Raw genomic sequence first — 15,165 nt, forward strand, 5'->3', positions numbered from 1 at the left:
GGCATCACAACAACTTATGGTAGGGTTAATCTAGCAAAGTACAAGGTTGTAGGATTTCCTGTAGCCACAAAACAGGTTGCAGTGCAGAGGAAAACCATAGTGAATGATGGACAATAAATAAATTGTAGGAAATAAATTAATCTAAATGAAAATTGAAAATTCTATTTAAACAATGTGACTACTGCAATTATCATCAAATAGTGCCCACGGGGCTTTGGATTGACGGTGAATGGGTGCCTTGTTAAGGCACTCCTTGCGATAGGTCACTGGTTCAAATCCCCCGTGGGTACTTAGGTTAGTCTTAACATAGAAAAAAAAAATTATCATCAAATAGTAAGATAATGAGACTACTCATAAAACTATCTAAATAACCATGCATGAAAGTAACCTTCATAAATAATTTGCAGAGACAAAAAAATGCATGGAAATAAATGGTACAAGAGGGATGTTGAGAACCTTGGGTGGCCCCAACCCAAGGAAGCTCAAAATCCTTAGAATAAATCTCAGCTAAGAATTGATATCAAATATCACTTCCATTAACTGAAAACTTTTTGGTATATGACAAATTTATAGAACTTGGTTGAAACATAAATTTCTATTCTTCAAATGCTTCAATATGCTACTCTTCTAGTATCTGGTAGGCTACTTGAGCCTATTATTTATACAATATGGGTAGGGGACAAATTCTTTAAGGAGAAGAGTGCTTTCCCTCCAGAATCTTTGGAAACTAGATTTTGTTTCCTAGGTCACTATGTAACAATAGGAAGGAGCATTTACTATCTTCAACCAACTGAGTTAGGATTATCCTATAGCAGGGAGTAAACCCCATGAATATCACTAATTATATCTCCTTGAAATATGTGCAAAATCCCTTTAATATCCTACATAATTAGTCACGTTAGGCACATAAATTATGAAAAATATCTTTGACTCTCCTAAGAACTCATTAAGCTAGGAAAGTGTCATTAATTGCAAAAAGGAAGGTTTTTATGTGCCTAGTAGTGATTGGATGGGCCTTGTGTTTTACGTAATTGGGAGGCCCATCATACCCCCCTACTGTAACTATTTCTCATCCTTTGAGAAACTTACTATTTCCCCCCCCCCCCCCCCCCCCTCTTCTCTTTCTCATTAATATTTATGATAACATGCTTGACATTCCATGTTGAGCTAGTGGTGCCTATGTTTTCTGGGTGGAAAGGTCTCACATTCTCTTCAATGTATTGCTATTCCTTGGAATCCTCTTCCTAACTATGATATTCTTAGAGCCCTATAAGTAGGAATGGATTGATTCTAATAACAAACCATTTGAATCCAATCCTTTGAATAATCCTCTTATACAAAGGAGTCTTTGCAAGTATAGAATGTAATCGGATAAGTGAGAGGTATTCTCTAATTTCATTTTATGGGGCAATGATTTCCATCCCCTTTGCTAAGCTTGTGATATTTCCTCTCCTAACAATATGAATTTATCTGCAAAGTGGAGGATGGCTTCCACTTATCTTTTCTTGTAAACTTCTACTACCTTGGGGACTTATGCCAGAATAACATGAGTGGAGATGAGGATGGAAGGGTTTGGGTGTTCAGGTCTAATTTGGAATGCCTATCTCAACTCCCTATCCATTATCTTCTTTATATCTTCAACTTTGATATCCTCATGCCTCAACTAGGATGCCAAGGCCAACAAATTTTCATCCCCCTATATATGGGTTTGGATCCCATATAGTCAAATATGTAAACACAAGATTGTGAAGGTATAATTCAATAACCTTGGCTTTGTCCTCCATGTTGCACTGTACGAAAAAATCAATGAATTCCTTGTTTTCTTACAAATGGATGCCCCCTTTCTATCCAATCATAATTATATGAAATTGACACCATTGTTCTTTCAAGAATAATGAGTAACCCTTTGAAGGTTGTCTACAATTAATTTCCTCTAAAGAGAGGTGTGCCATAGTCCCTAAAGTTGTTTCCAAGGTTGCAATTTGAGTGTTATTTTCTTGTAGTAACCCTTGTGTTTTTTGTAGTTGGATTTTCAGTTATTTTTTCTCTTTCTTGAGTTGTTTTTTCCTATTTACTTCATCTAGCTTTCGAAAGGCCATTTATTTTTCCATTGTATTCATCTCATCAGTTATTCAAGCAATATCAACTGCACCTTTGGAATGGGCTATTCTCTTTCACTGGCGAGTTTCTAATTTTATTTTTCCACCTTGAGTAGTATTTGGGGCACTAATTGGTCAAGAAACACCCTTCCTGATGTTACTATAATAGGCCAATAGAAAAAGGAAGAAGGTTTCCTTGGGGTTGGTTACTTAGATTCCCTTTCAGTTTCCTATAATTATGGGGATTTCTCTTGTAGCAGGACAACCTGTGACTAGAGATGGGAAGTACCCTTGTGACTGTGCTTACTGCTCTATTTCTTCAAGGGGTGCTTGAATTTCTTCTGGCTATGCCTCTAGTTCTTGTAACTTTTTCTCCTTGACATCCAATAACCTTTCCTTTTCTGCACTGAGAATCTCCTCAATAGTGATAGGGATAGAAGAAGGAGGCTTTGGCTTGCCACTATATATTATCCTGGTGCTTTTCCTTCTGGTGTACACAATTTGTTAGGAAGGTGTTGACAGTGTTTTCGCTGCAACAACAACCCTCCAATATTTTTGCCTCATTCAATTTTGGAGAGTACTTATGTTTTCATGAGTTGTCACTTCAAGTCATATTTTGTCATCTTGTAATTTTTTCATGATTTCCTAAGTGTCGATCATCCTTTAAAAATACCTATGTGTTGATTTCCTTCGTAGGTCAAAGTTTCCTAATTGTTTCTTTCTCATCTTTTAGAATTTGGCTTGTCACCTTTCTAAAGACCTATCCAAAATTTTCTCACTTCAAATGCACACCTCACAAAAGTAAGAAAGTGCATATTTCTATCCTAGTGAGAGCACATTTTCCTAACTTAGTTACCACACATGCACTATTGAAGAAAATTGCACCCTCTTGAGTTAGAGCACACTCCTTGTCTTCAACAAGTGCGCACTCCTTGTCAAAAACAAGTGTGCACTCCTTGTAAACAACAAGTGTGCACTCCTTGTAAACAAGTGTGCACTCCCTATCAACAACACATGCACACTCCTTACTTTCATGTAGAGAACACTCCTAGAAAATAGGGATACTATCCCACTTCACTCACCTAACTTAGTGATCAAGTGACAAGTGGTGAGCATGCATCAAAACCCTAATCTTAACTTTCATGTAGTTCTCCTTTATAAGGAGCCCAACTCATTGTTCATTCTCACAATCACTACTCACTTTGAGATGAGCATATTTTCTCATCACAAAGAGTCTTTCCTCACTCTTGGTGACAAGTGTACCAAGTCTTCGTAAGTTTTGCAAAGTGTCTCTTTTGTTGTTTTTGGTATTGCTTTTTCTTACCGTAGTGGCATTTTGATCTACTTTTTTCATATTAAGTGTGCTTTTATCCATTCTCACTCCTACAAGTGTCATCTTGTTGTCACATGTGGAATTTCTACTAGATCTTCACATGATATTTCACCTTCTAGTCATGATTGTAACAGTATATACAAATAATTGCAGTTCAGAAGCGGGCCCTATATCCTTCATTGTTTTCCAGTTAAGGCAAAGAAATTTTGGTTTGATGTTGGTATATGTTTGGTATATGTTTGTTGATGTTTTGTTATATGTATGTATACGTATATGGATGTAAATACCACCATGATCTAAGTTATAAAGCTTCAATAAGCAGTATGGGTGTCATGTTATTATGGTTGTTATATTGTCATGTTGTCATGATGTTTTGCTTTTGAGCAAGATCTTCATTGTAAATACTGCAACGAGCTAAGTTATAAAGCTCCATAGGCAGTATGTTTTCTTTTCAGTGGTTTTGCTCAGGTCTTGGTGTGGTTTAACATTGAGGATGGTGTTCCCCATGGGGGAGGGTTATGTAACAACCCCAGTGAAAAGTTCATGTAATAAAAGATAATAAAGGAAAAATAAGACCATAGTTAAGGGACACTTATTCCAAGTTGAATGTTGGGAAAATACATCCTAGTGGGCATCACTAGATGTGTGTTTTGGCTAAGGAAATTTGGAAAATGCATTTTTGACACATTTATTTATGAAAATAAAGGAAATTAGTAGAAAAGGAAGGTAAAAGGTCACAGGTTGCATGTGAGGATGAAATTGAAGGAAAATAATGGAAAATGAAGAAAATAGAGGCCTCATTCATAAAAAGGCTTATGAGGATCATTTGGTAACCTTTTGTTAGTTCAATTTTGGAGCTCTCTCATTATTCTCTCTCTCTCTCACTTTCTTGGTCACTTAGAGTTTTCTTTGAGCACTATAGTTTGGAGCAAGGAAAGGAAAGGAAAAGCAAGCAAGGATCAAGGAAAGGAAAGTAAGATCAAGAAGCTTCAACAGGAATACTTGTAGGTAACCTCTTGCATGTGTGATTTCCTAGCTGGTTTGGACATCAATGGATTTGCATGTTGGTGTATGGATCTCTTGCTGTTGGTGGCATGGTATTGTTGGGTTATGACAATGGATTTCAGCCTAGCCTAGCCTTTTTCTAGATTCCATTGTATGTTGGGATGTTTATTTTGGTTTTAAAACTTTGGAATCGTCGGATGGATTTCAGAATCCAGGCCAACGGAGGTGAACTCAAGGTTCATTCCCAAAGGCCTAGGAATCCCTTGACCGGTTTTGTCGGGATACATGGTAAAGCCTAAGGGAGTAGTCTCAGTTTATGGCCTAGTGATTTGGGCTTGGATTGCAGTAAAGCCTGAGAGACAAGGAGAGGGAAAATTCCTCAAGGATAGTGATGGATTCTGGATGGCATTCCAAGTTTTGGATCGAAGCACCAACTTTGGTGTGCTCACGGTTTGATGAGGGTGGAGGTGGTTTAGCCTCTAGATTCCCTTGGTTGTTCTATGAGATCCCACATTCATGCTTGGAATATGGCACGAGGGTGACTAGCTGGAAGAGAGATTTGGTTCAGCCATGTCTATGGTCGGGTGGTATGTGGAAGTCCCGAACCTGGTCAAATTTGCCTATGATTAATGAAAGCTAAGTTCTCTTTCTTTTGCACTAATTTATATGTGGACTTAATTGTTGTCATATATTTGATATTTATATGGTTTTATATGCTAGTTATAAGCATAGTTGAATGACTGGTTCATGTCTTGGTTATCTCCTATATTTACTTGTAACTATTAAATGGATGGATGCAAGACCTAACTTATGATGTAGTAGTTCAATGGAGAAAGAGGTGATCCTTCTAGTTATGTTTCATAAGTTGTTTCAGTCATCTATGCTTTGTCTTGTATCCTAGACCTGTACGTTGCATTGATATCAAATGTTTCACACAATTACAGTCCCAGTTGGGGATGCTCAAGCCTAGTCCCGAGGGTGATTTTTGATTGATTATCATTGTTATTATGTTTTTAATGAATTTTGGAAGTTACAACAAGTTCTGGACAGAGGCCGGGATTATGAGCTAGAAAAGTGGCTTAAATATCGGGGTTGCTGGCACATAACTGGTGATTCTAGTCCAAAGTCGCTGGCAAGCAGGCCTGTGAGAGAAACTTTAGGTTGTTGCCCGCTCCTTTTCCCATAAGATGAGAGAGACTATGGCCTAAGAGCTGCGAAATAATAATGGGACCCAGGGACAGGCTATCTGAGTGGCTAACTTGTCTTCTGAGGGTTATGTTGATGATGTTGGATGATTATATGTGATGTTCCATCAATTCCACTTCCTTAACATGACATAGGAGGTCAAATTTGATTGTAGTAACATCTCTCCTCATGTTTACCCTAGTTGGCGTGGTTACTTTAGGTAGACCTGGGAGGGGGTGTTACAACCATGCTTATTTCAGAATCGGCCAAGGTTGAACCAACCATTTTATTTTGAAACTCATGCCATTCAAAGAGTAGAGTTTTGCCAAAATTACCCATGAAGTGCACCAAACATCATCTCTTTGCAACTCATGATGTTCAGGTGTGGCATACCACATGTGAATAGAACCCTGGTTGATGGTTGAAATGCCTTTTGGCCTAGCTAGTTAATCAATGCCCCGTTGGCTGCTAATTGTACCAACACACCCCAAGAGGAAAGCTACATGGATTGCTAAAACTGGGATTTTTTTTACTAACTATGAATTTCCATTCAACAAAAATTGCATCATCTTCAATTGTTTTCTTCTTTATACAACATGAAAATAAAAGAGAAAACATGTCTCCACCTCTAACTTCAAATGGAACTAGGGAACTATGATTACAAAGCTTCTTATTACTATGCCTTTGAATCACAATATTAACTTACAACTAAAAATTTCACTTCATGAACATTATGGGACTGCATGAAAATGAGAGAACAATGATTTCTTTGGATGGAATATTTTTAGAGGTTGTTAGGCTAAATTTCATGAACATTTTCAGCCTACATTGCTAATATGTTGTTCTTAATTTGTAGTGTTTTCCTGGTTACTATTTGTAGTCATTATTGAGGTATAAGTTTGATTGTATGATCTATTGCTTTGATTTGAGGGGATAGTGCTAGTGAATTTATCCCTTCTGTTATCAATCTTTTTCAAAACCTTGGATTGTGTAATGGGTCTAAAATGGAATTTAGAAGATATCGAACATTTGAGTGTTATTTTCTTGCTAAAAACAAGACAAAGCTCATTCTGGATCAAGAGTGATAGAGAATGATTGAAAACTTGGTTCCAGGTTATGTTTATTTCCATTTCATTTTATCCTTTCATTCGAAGGTAAATATCAAATTTAATGGTCAATTTTAGCTTGGTTACACAACCTTGTGTTAGTGAGGAATACATAGGTTATGTAACACCTCCAACACCTAACCATTAACATGACATTTTCATCATGTTGGTGTTCTAAAGAGTGATAGAGAAGAATTGAAAATTTGGCTCCAGGTTATGTTTATTTCCGTTTCATTTTATATTTTAGTTCAAAGGTTAATATCAAATTTAATGGTCAATTTTAGCTTGGTTACACAACCTTGTGTCAGTGAGGAAGACATAGGTTATGTAACACCTCCAACACCTAACTATTAACATGAAATTTTCATCATGTTGGTGTTACAAATAATAAATACTTTAACACAACATAAATAAAGCTGCCCCTAATGCTTGCCTTGCCTTTTTGGTATCCTAGATGGCCATGCTTTTAACTATGGGGAAATCTCCTACAACTACAATTTGTCCAGATTTTCTAATACTACTATGATTTTTGAATTAGAACTAACCTTCCATCTACCTTGGATCATTTTCATCTCCTTTTCACTATACTCTTAATACACATCAACTCCCAATTTCTTTGCTTCACCCTGTAACTATTCACAATGATTTTTTCCCTTAATTGCCAGTCTCAAAACCAATGTTTTAGAAGTTGTAATCAGACTTGAAATCAATCGAGGCTCATACAAGACTCAAACTCGAAATTGGTTGAGGGTTCAAGGGCTAGTATATTTGAGTTGTGATTCTGGTTCGGCCAATTTTAAAATATTTCTTGAAACACCATTATTAATTTAGGTATGATTTCTGATTTGAAATAGGGTAAAAAACACTTGTCACCAACAATGATGTCTCAGCAGATCATGACTTTATTATTGGCAACATCTATCAAGTGGTGAGCCTTATGTTGATCACTATTGTCAGTAAACATCAACTATTACATTTTGCATCAAATTTTGTCTTGTTTTTCAGGAACCAGAACAAATGCAATGAAATCAAACATCTTAAGATGACTGAGCTATGGTCTTTTGCCTAGCTTAACCTCCTTTGGGCTGACCTCTTACATTGATTTCATAGGATACATGTTCAACAAATACATGAGAATTTGTACTGATTTAACCTTTTTCCAAATATTTGTTTAGAAGTATCCACAACCCTACACACCAGCATGTAGATGGCTATTTCCATCATTGTTTGGTTTCTCATCTCCACAACCCACCCCCTTCTGTTGGGGAGTGTATGTTGATTTTTTTTTCCTTTGGATGCCTTCTCTTACAAAATTCAACAAACTGATTATATGAGAGCTTTGCTTTCAAAGGATCCAATGCACTTACCAAAATTCACCTCTACCACTACTCTAAAAGTTTTAAACTCACCAAATGCATTATATATATATTTTTTAAATATACCCACATATTTTGGAAAAATCATCAACATACAATGAAATGTAGCTTACACCATATGAAACCTTGTCCTTTTAGGGCTGCAAATATCATGTTGGACCAATTCTAGACTAATTTGGCATCTCGAGCTTTCTCTACTTCAAATACCAACTTGTGTTGTATTCTTGTTAGGCATGCAACACATGTCTTCTTCTCTTTAATATTTGGTAATCCATGTATTGTTTGAAATTTTGTCATTGAGGAATGATATTGAAAATTTAGATGACCATACCATGGATGCTTATGAGAAAAATTGCTGTTTCTTCCACTGTTAGCCACCAAATCTCGTGACTTTGCCACATCATCCAATAAGTTTTTCTCTTATTACTCCTTTTATCAATCACAAAACATCTTTCTTCATAGAAAGTGACATCCAAGTGTAGACAATGTTTTGTGATCTCACCCACAAAAGGACCAATATTGTCCCTTTCATTTTAAACTGCACATATCCATGGCCTTCCATAGTTCCATTTTCCATTACCAAATATCATCATTCCAGAGCTAGTAAGTAAATAACTAGTAAGTAAATCCAACATTTAAGTAAAATTCCATCAGATAAATTTTCATTTCCAACCGCAACACCTAAAAAATGTCGACCAATTGCTTAAAACTCATATCCATCTCTTTTTAGATTCTACATATGCTTGAAATCCATGAATGTGATACAAACTTCAAATATATTTATGAAAGAATGCCCATGACTTCATGTAACCACCAAAGCCATAAATCTATTCCTAGGACCTGCATCGAACAATCTTCATCCACCAAAGCTTGAATAGGTTTCAAATATGCAAAGTCTGACATCCTCTTGCCTCAAAAAGACCTAAACACGATGTATAACTGAAATATTATTAGATCTGGGCACTTTCAGCACAACATTTGGTAAAGTTCAAAGCTTCACATAAAAGAAATTCAGATATCTAACCCATAAGTAGTCCCTGTATAGGGAATGGTTTCACATTAAAATAGTCCATATCATCTTCTTTTGGTGGAAATCTTCCAGGAAAAGGGTCTGCCCTAAACAATATCCTTTGCAACATATGAAAAGCCATGTCTTCTAAGGACCTACAACCATTGAAAGATCAGGATCTCATCAATAGAAAGCTCAACAATACAACCAAACCACAAAATACCCAACTCAAAGCTTAACATTATATTCCTCAATACATCCAAACCATAAAATACCCAACTCAAAGCTTAACGTTATATGCCTCTTAATGTGAGACAGGGGATTCAAAAAATTCCCAAAAAGAGCTTGCACATTAGGGTGTCCATCTCTTCAAATAACATACCATACCATGTCAATCTGGAGCACAAGAGAAGAAACCAAGTGTTTTGGGCAATCCATGGAATTCTATGGAATTGCAAGGTGAAAAGCAACGCCAAAATTGTTTCAAAAGTTCCCCATGGAAGGTTTTCACACAAAAACTGAAGAAACAACCTGAAAATCATTAATATTATCAAAAAAATAAAAAATTTAAGCCTATAGAAAACAATAAACATTCCCCCCTTATAGTTTCTCAAACGTGTACTTAATTTTCTGCATTTTATGAAGATTAATGAGACTTTCCATAGCATAGATAATGAAAAACACTGCTTTTCAAAATTTCTCAATGCCCAAACAATATTTTTTCCTTTTTTTTTTTTTGAATATTAATGGAACTTTCAAGGCCACAGGTAGTGAAAAACATTCCATGAGAGATTTCCTTAGGAGTACGGAGAAAAAATGACAACATTTTGAATATACTATCTAGATTATTTTTACGAAAACGCTTATAAACTATCCATATGCCCTTTAAAATACCAGTTTTTAGGAGGATCTAGAAATGTCGACTGTTAAATGTCAAAATACGTTAAACATTCATACAATAATGACATTAACAGTGTTGAAGCAGTGAGCTATAAGAAGCTACCGTCTTAAAGATGTTTCATCTACCCACTTCATTGAAACGAACAATGATTGTCATGATTAATCATCTCCCACCTTTAAAATGACATTTTGTTGGCTTTTCAAACCAATGAAGTTGTTTTTCTTGGTGTTTAGGGTTTTTCCACTCATTAAGAAAAAAAGACAGAAATATGCTCGACAGAAACACTAATATCAGGGACCCACATACACAAAGATTTGAAAAGAAAAAAGAAAAATAGTAACTACCGGTAATATTTGTGATATAGCCCCCGACACTCTTGCTTTTCATAAGCTGGAAAACCCTTTAGCATTGAATCTTGCTGCACCTTCTAAAGATGTGTGTAATTAATCGGCAATGGTTGAAAACAATATTACATGAAAAGAGGAAATGGCAATGGGTGAAAACATGTAACAAAGATTAATACCAAACTTAGTGACATGGAATGGTATGAGAGGAACACTTGTGATTTTTATAAAGGTGTTGTGCTAACTAATAATTCTGATATTTACCTGCTCCAAAAAAAATAATGAGTTCACATGAACAACCTCATAATAGAATGCCTTTGGAGTAATTAAAATAATCAGTTTACATAATACTTGGAGGATGGTGAATCTATAAACAATACCTTGAGGAATAACCTCATGGTAGAATACCTTCGACGTAATTAGGTATTTTCGTGTTTTAAAGAGTTTAGAGTGAGTTAAGTGATTTAATGAGTGGATAATAAGGTAAAGGGATGGAATTAAGTGATTTAATGAGTGGAGGATAAGGTAAAGGGATGGAAGTAATTAATAAATGGATAAATTCAATGTTAACAAAATGAGGGGAATACGGAGTAGGTTAGATGTATTCATAAATATGATTTTATTATAATAGTTTTAGTTACATTTGGATATATTATTTGGATTAAAATTTTAGTTGTTTTTTCTTTTTCTTTTTTAAATAACAAAATAGCTTGATGAATGAGATTTAAGGATATTTGGAATGAGTGTAAATTAAGTTTTTTTTTTCTATATACAAATTTATTTTAATTTTTTTTAAATATAAAAATTATGTTGAGGACCAAAATTTAAAGGCAAATGGAACGGGGTGATTTTATTATTTTGTGAGTAGTGGTGAAATTTTAGTTACACATAATAGTGGGTTGGATGAGTCTAAATATTTTAGTTTTTTTATTTTTTTTATAAATATTGGTAAAATTACAATTTTACATTGTTTAAATCATATTATTGAATATGAAAATTAATTTAACACCGCAAAAAAACTAAACAATACTATATATATTGTGGAATCTCAATAATTAAAATGTGTAATTAAAATTGTTTAATTAAATTTTAAATAAAACTAAGTAAAACCAGCATGAAATTAAAAACTTCAAAATATTTAAACTACCCTTTAATAATATTACTATCTTGTATCAATAAAAGCTTACTTAATAATCTTAAATGGTATAAACTTTTCCTCTATTTAAATTTTTTTATTACTTAATAATTATGGAAAATATTAAACATTGTAAAATTTAATAATTAAGTTATCATATGATATTTAATATTTACCATTAAGAAAGCCATATAAAATAGATGGCTAGTACATGCCAATAAACATTGAACTTTATTCCAAATTAGACACCCTTACGGACATAACTAGCTAGGGGGTTTGGAACTCTATTAAATAGTAAAAAGAGTTAATAACAATATTTTTTTTTATTAAACTTCAACCTTGTTTAATAAGGCTTACACATCAAATAGATATTTTTTTAAGAGACATTTTGATACCTTTCACAATTAGAGTCTTGCACAATTTTAGGTAAATATTAAGAACCATGCAACAAGCCAATGATTGATTTACTACTTTGCCGCCTTGTCCCTTGAATGAAAATCATATAATCTTTAATAAACATGATAAAAAGGCAATAAACCAATTATTGCATGGTAACTTAATATTTACCCACAATCCTACTTATAATTAATTTAGCAATCAAATATAATAAAAACAAATATCCACATTATTATCCATCTTTCTTAAAATATCAAAACCATAACAGATAGTCAATTTTTCAAACTATAAGCATTACCCTGTAAACACCATCCAATGTCCACATGTACGACCCTAAATCAAGGAAAATTTTAAGGATGGAAAATTTTCTTGAAGTTTAAAAAATTGGCGAATCTCACTAATCCCTAATATGCAAATTATAAATGTTTATTGATATATTTGTAAAATTAATCAAATTTATAATTATTTTATATATAGTCTCTCTATAATGTTGGCGATTTTTAAGGTAAAATAATTTTATATTCTAAAATTTGGGCGAATCGTCTTTTATAAAATTGGAAATTGGCGAATCTTTTTTGTGGAAAAATCATGGAAAATTAGACCACTGGGCGAACATTAGCCCCTAAAATTTTCCATGCCCTAAATCCATCTTAACTTCGAATCTACCAAGTGCCTAGAGGGATCAAATCTCTTCAGGTGCAAACATCTTGTAAAGTGAGAGGAGATTTGATCTCTCTTGGCAGTTATAGATCTAGGCTGGTTTAATTATTATTTTTTATTAAAATTATTGGGATATGCTCTCCATTTTATATTTTTTAAAATGTTGTAAAATTGTCTTTAAATTATATATTTATATATTCAAAAATGTTTAATTTTTTTTTTTTTATTGATTTAAAATGTGGAACATATGTAGTTGTACTTGTGTAGTAATTGAATTTAGAGTAGTAATTTAACTTTTCTATATTTAAAATTTTGTTGGAGTATATTTTTTAATGAATTTCATTTATGGTTACAATTTCGGGAACCTATCTAGATCACAATTAAATTAATGTATAAACACACAATTAAATAAAACTTTTCTCAATAATGACCTCTCTTTGGATTGTAATATCTTAAACAATATTCTAAGAGAACAACTCAAAATTTACTTAAACTTTTCTTAGCATATTAGCATTTACCATTCTACAACTTATTAGCATATTAGCAACCCTTTGTTGAGATTATCAGTACTATGCAATGTGGGTTGACCACCAATCAAAATAGAATCTAATACCAAGTAAATAGGGTATAAATTTTACATAACTCATTTTGGATAGGGATAGAGGGGAGATAAAGAACACTGAAGGCCCCAACCAAAACTTTCTCTTTGGAAAAAAAGAAAATTCATTGGAAATTTATCCCTTTAAATAGGCTACATTAGAGAAGAATACCATGGGTTAAGAATACCATAGGAAAAACTATGGGCTGTCAAAACAAGGAGCCCAAAAAAGTAAACTAACTATTTAATTATTTTAGTTTATTTTCTTTTAATATTTTTTTTTTTCATTTTTATGTAATATGACCGAGTCAAAATATTTATATAATGGGAGAGGACAAATCATTACAACATGTCTTCCATATTGACGTAGTCTAACTTACCGAATAAGTTTTTTCACCAGAATTGGGTAATACGATTCTAAACAAGGTTGTGATTTTTTGCTGTTTAAAATACATTTTTGAATGCATAAATAGATTCAACACCAACCAAAGATAGATTGAACAACTTAAAATGTATAACATACATCTAAATTTTGATAATACCACTCTAGATCCATTTTAACTCTAGATCTAAATTTTGATAATACCACCCTAAATCCATTTTAACTCTAGATCTACTAAGTGCTAAGAGGAATCAAATCTCAAATATCTTTTCACTTTAAAAGATTTGCAGGGTTTATTCCTCTCCATGCTTGGTAGATCCGGAGTTGAGATAAATCTAAATTAGTTTAATTATTAATAATTGATAATTATAATTATTTTTATTTTTATTGATATTTTATTTTTATAGTTTCAATTAATAATTATAAGGATTATTTTTTATTTATATATTTAATTGTATTTAATTTTCATTTTTATTGTTTTTAATTTGATTAAGTCAAAATATTTAACTTCGCCATTTGGAGAGGAGACTCTGTTGCTGCTGAAAGCCGCAGATTTTGCATAATGGCAATGATAACCAATCTCCGCTACATTTTCATAACTTTACTATATCTCTTTCATATTGGGATGGAGAGCTCTACATTTTTTAAAAATTAATTTTAAGTTAAAATTTATAGTGAAACAAAAAAAAATGTTAAACAAGGTAAGACCTCTACTGCGCTTCCACCTGCTGAAGACCTGCTTGATAGATCAGAGAGCTTGGGCTTTCGGGAGCAAGCCACCGCAGCCCCGCGGATGTAGAGTTGCAGAGACTCTCCCATGGAATCCAGCGGGGGCCCTGCCCCTCCACTCAACCCGCCTCCGGAGATTTCTGCATTCAAAGCATTGATTGCCGCAAGTTCGAAGCGCCCTCCCACGGCTAGTCAGCAGAAGTTTGTCAAGGAACTAGATTCGATCCCTACGGTTGCCCTTCCTGAAGAAGAAACATGCAAGGCTGCTCTGAATCTCGCTGAGAGAGGGTTAATAGGCCAGTTTACGAGCCTCTGGCCATCTCCAAAATCGGTAGAGAACTGGACTCAAAGAAACTGATCTCCTTTGATTAAAGAGGGAATCAAGCGCTATTTTGTGGGCAAAGGGTTCTTCGTATTGGTCTTTGAAAACCCGGATGATAGAAATGGCCCGTATTTCATGGGACCACAAGCCCTGTATCTAAACAAATGGTCTCCCGACTTTGATCCCTCTCAGGACATCCCCTCCGTTGTCCCGGTGTGGGTGCGACTTCCCCATTTGCCCCTCCACTGCTGGAACCAAAAAACCTTCCAGATCATTGGTAATGCGCTCGGAAAATACATAGATCAAGCGGCAAGGAAAGATCAGTACTCATGTGCCCGAATCTGTGTAGAAGTTGAAAACGCTGTAACTCATAAGCTGAATATACTGACTGTTTTCTTTGTAAACAGGCTGCCTCGGCAAAGACCCCTCCTATCTTTTTTAAATAAATAAAATTCATATCCGTTACAGTTATGAAAAAAAAGTATATATATATAGTGAAACCTAAAACCATTTTAACTTCACCAATGGGGAGAGGAGATTCTGTCGCTGCTGAAAGGCCGCAGGTTTTGCGTAATGGCAATGGCA

This window comes from Pinus tabuliformis, chromosome J (genome assembly GCF_031772625.1).
Source record: "Pinus tabuliformis cultivar Carrire ecotype Pingquan chromosome J, CPIR1, whole genome shotgun sequence".
Lineage (NCBI taxonomy): Eukaryota > Viridiplantae > Streptophyta > Pinopsida > Pinales > Pinaceae > Pinus > Pinus tabuliformis.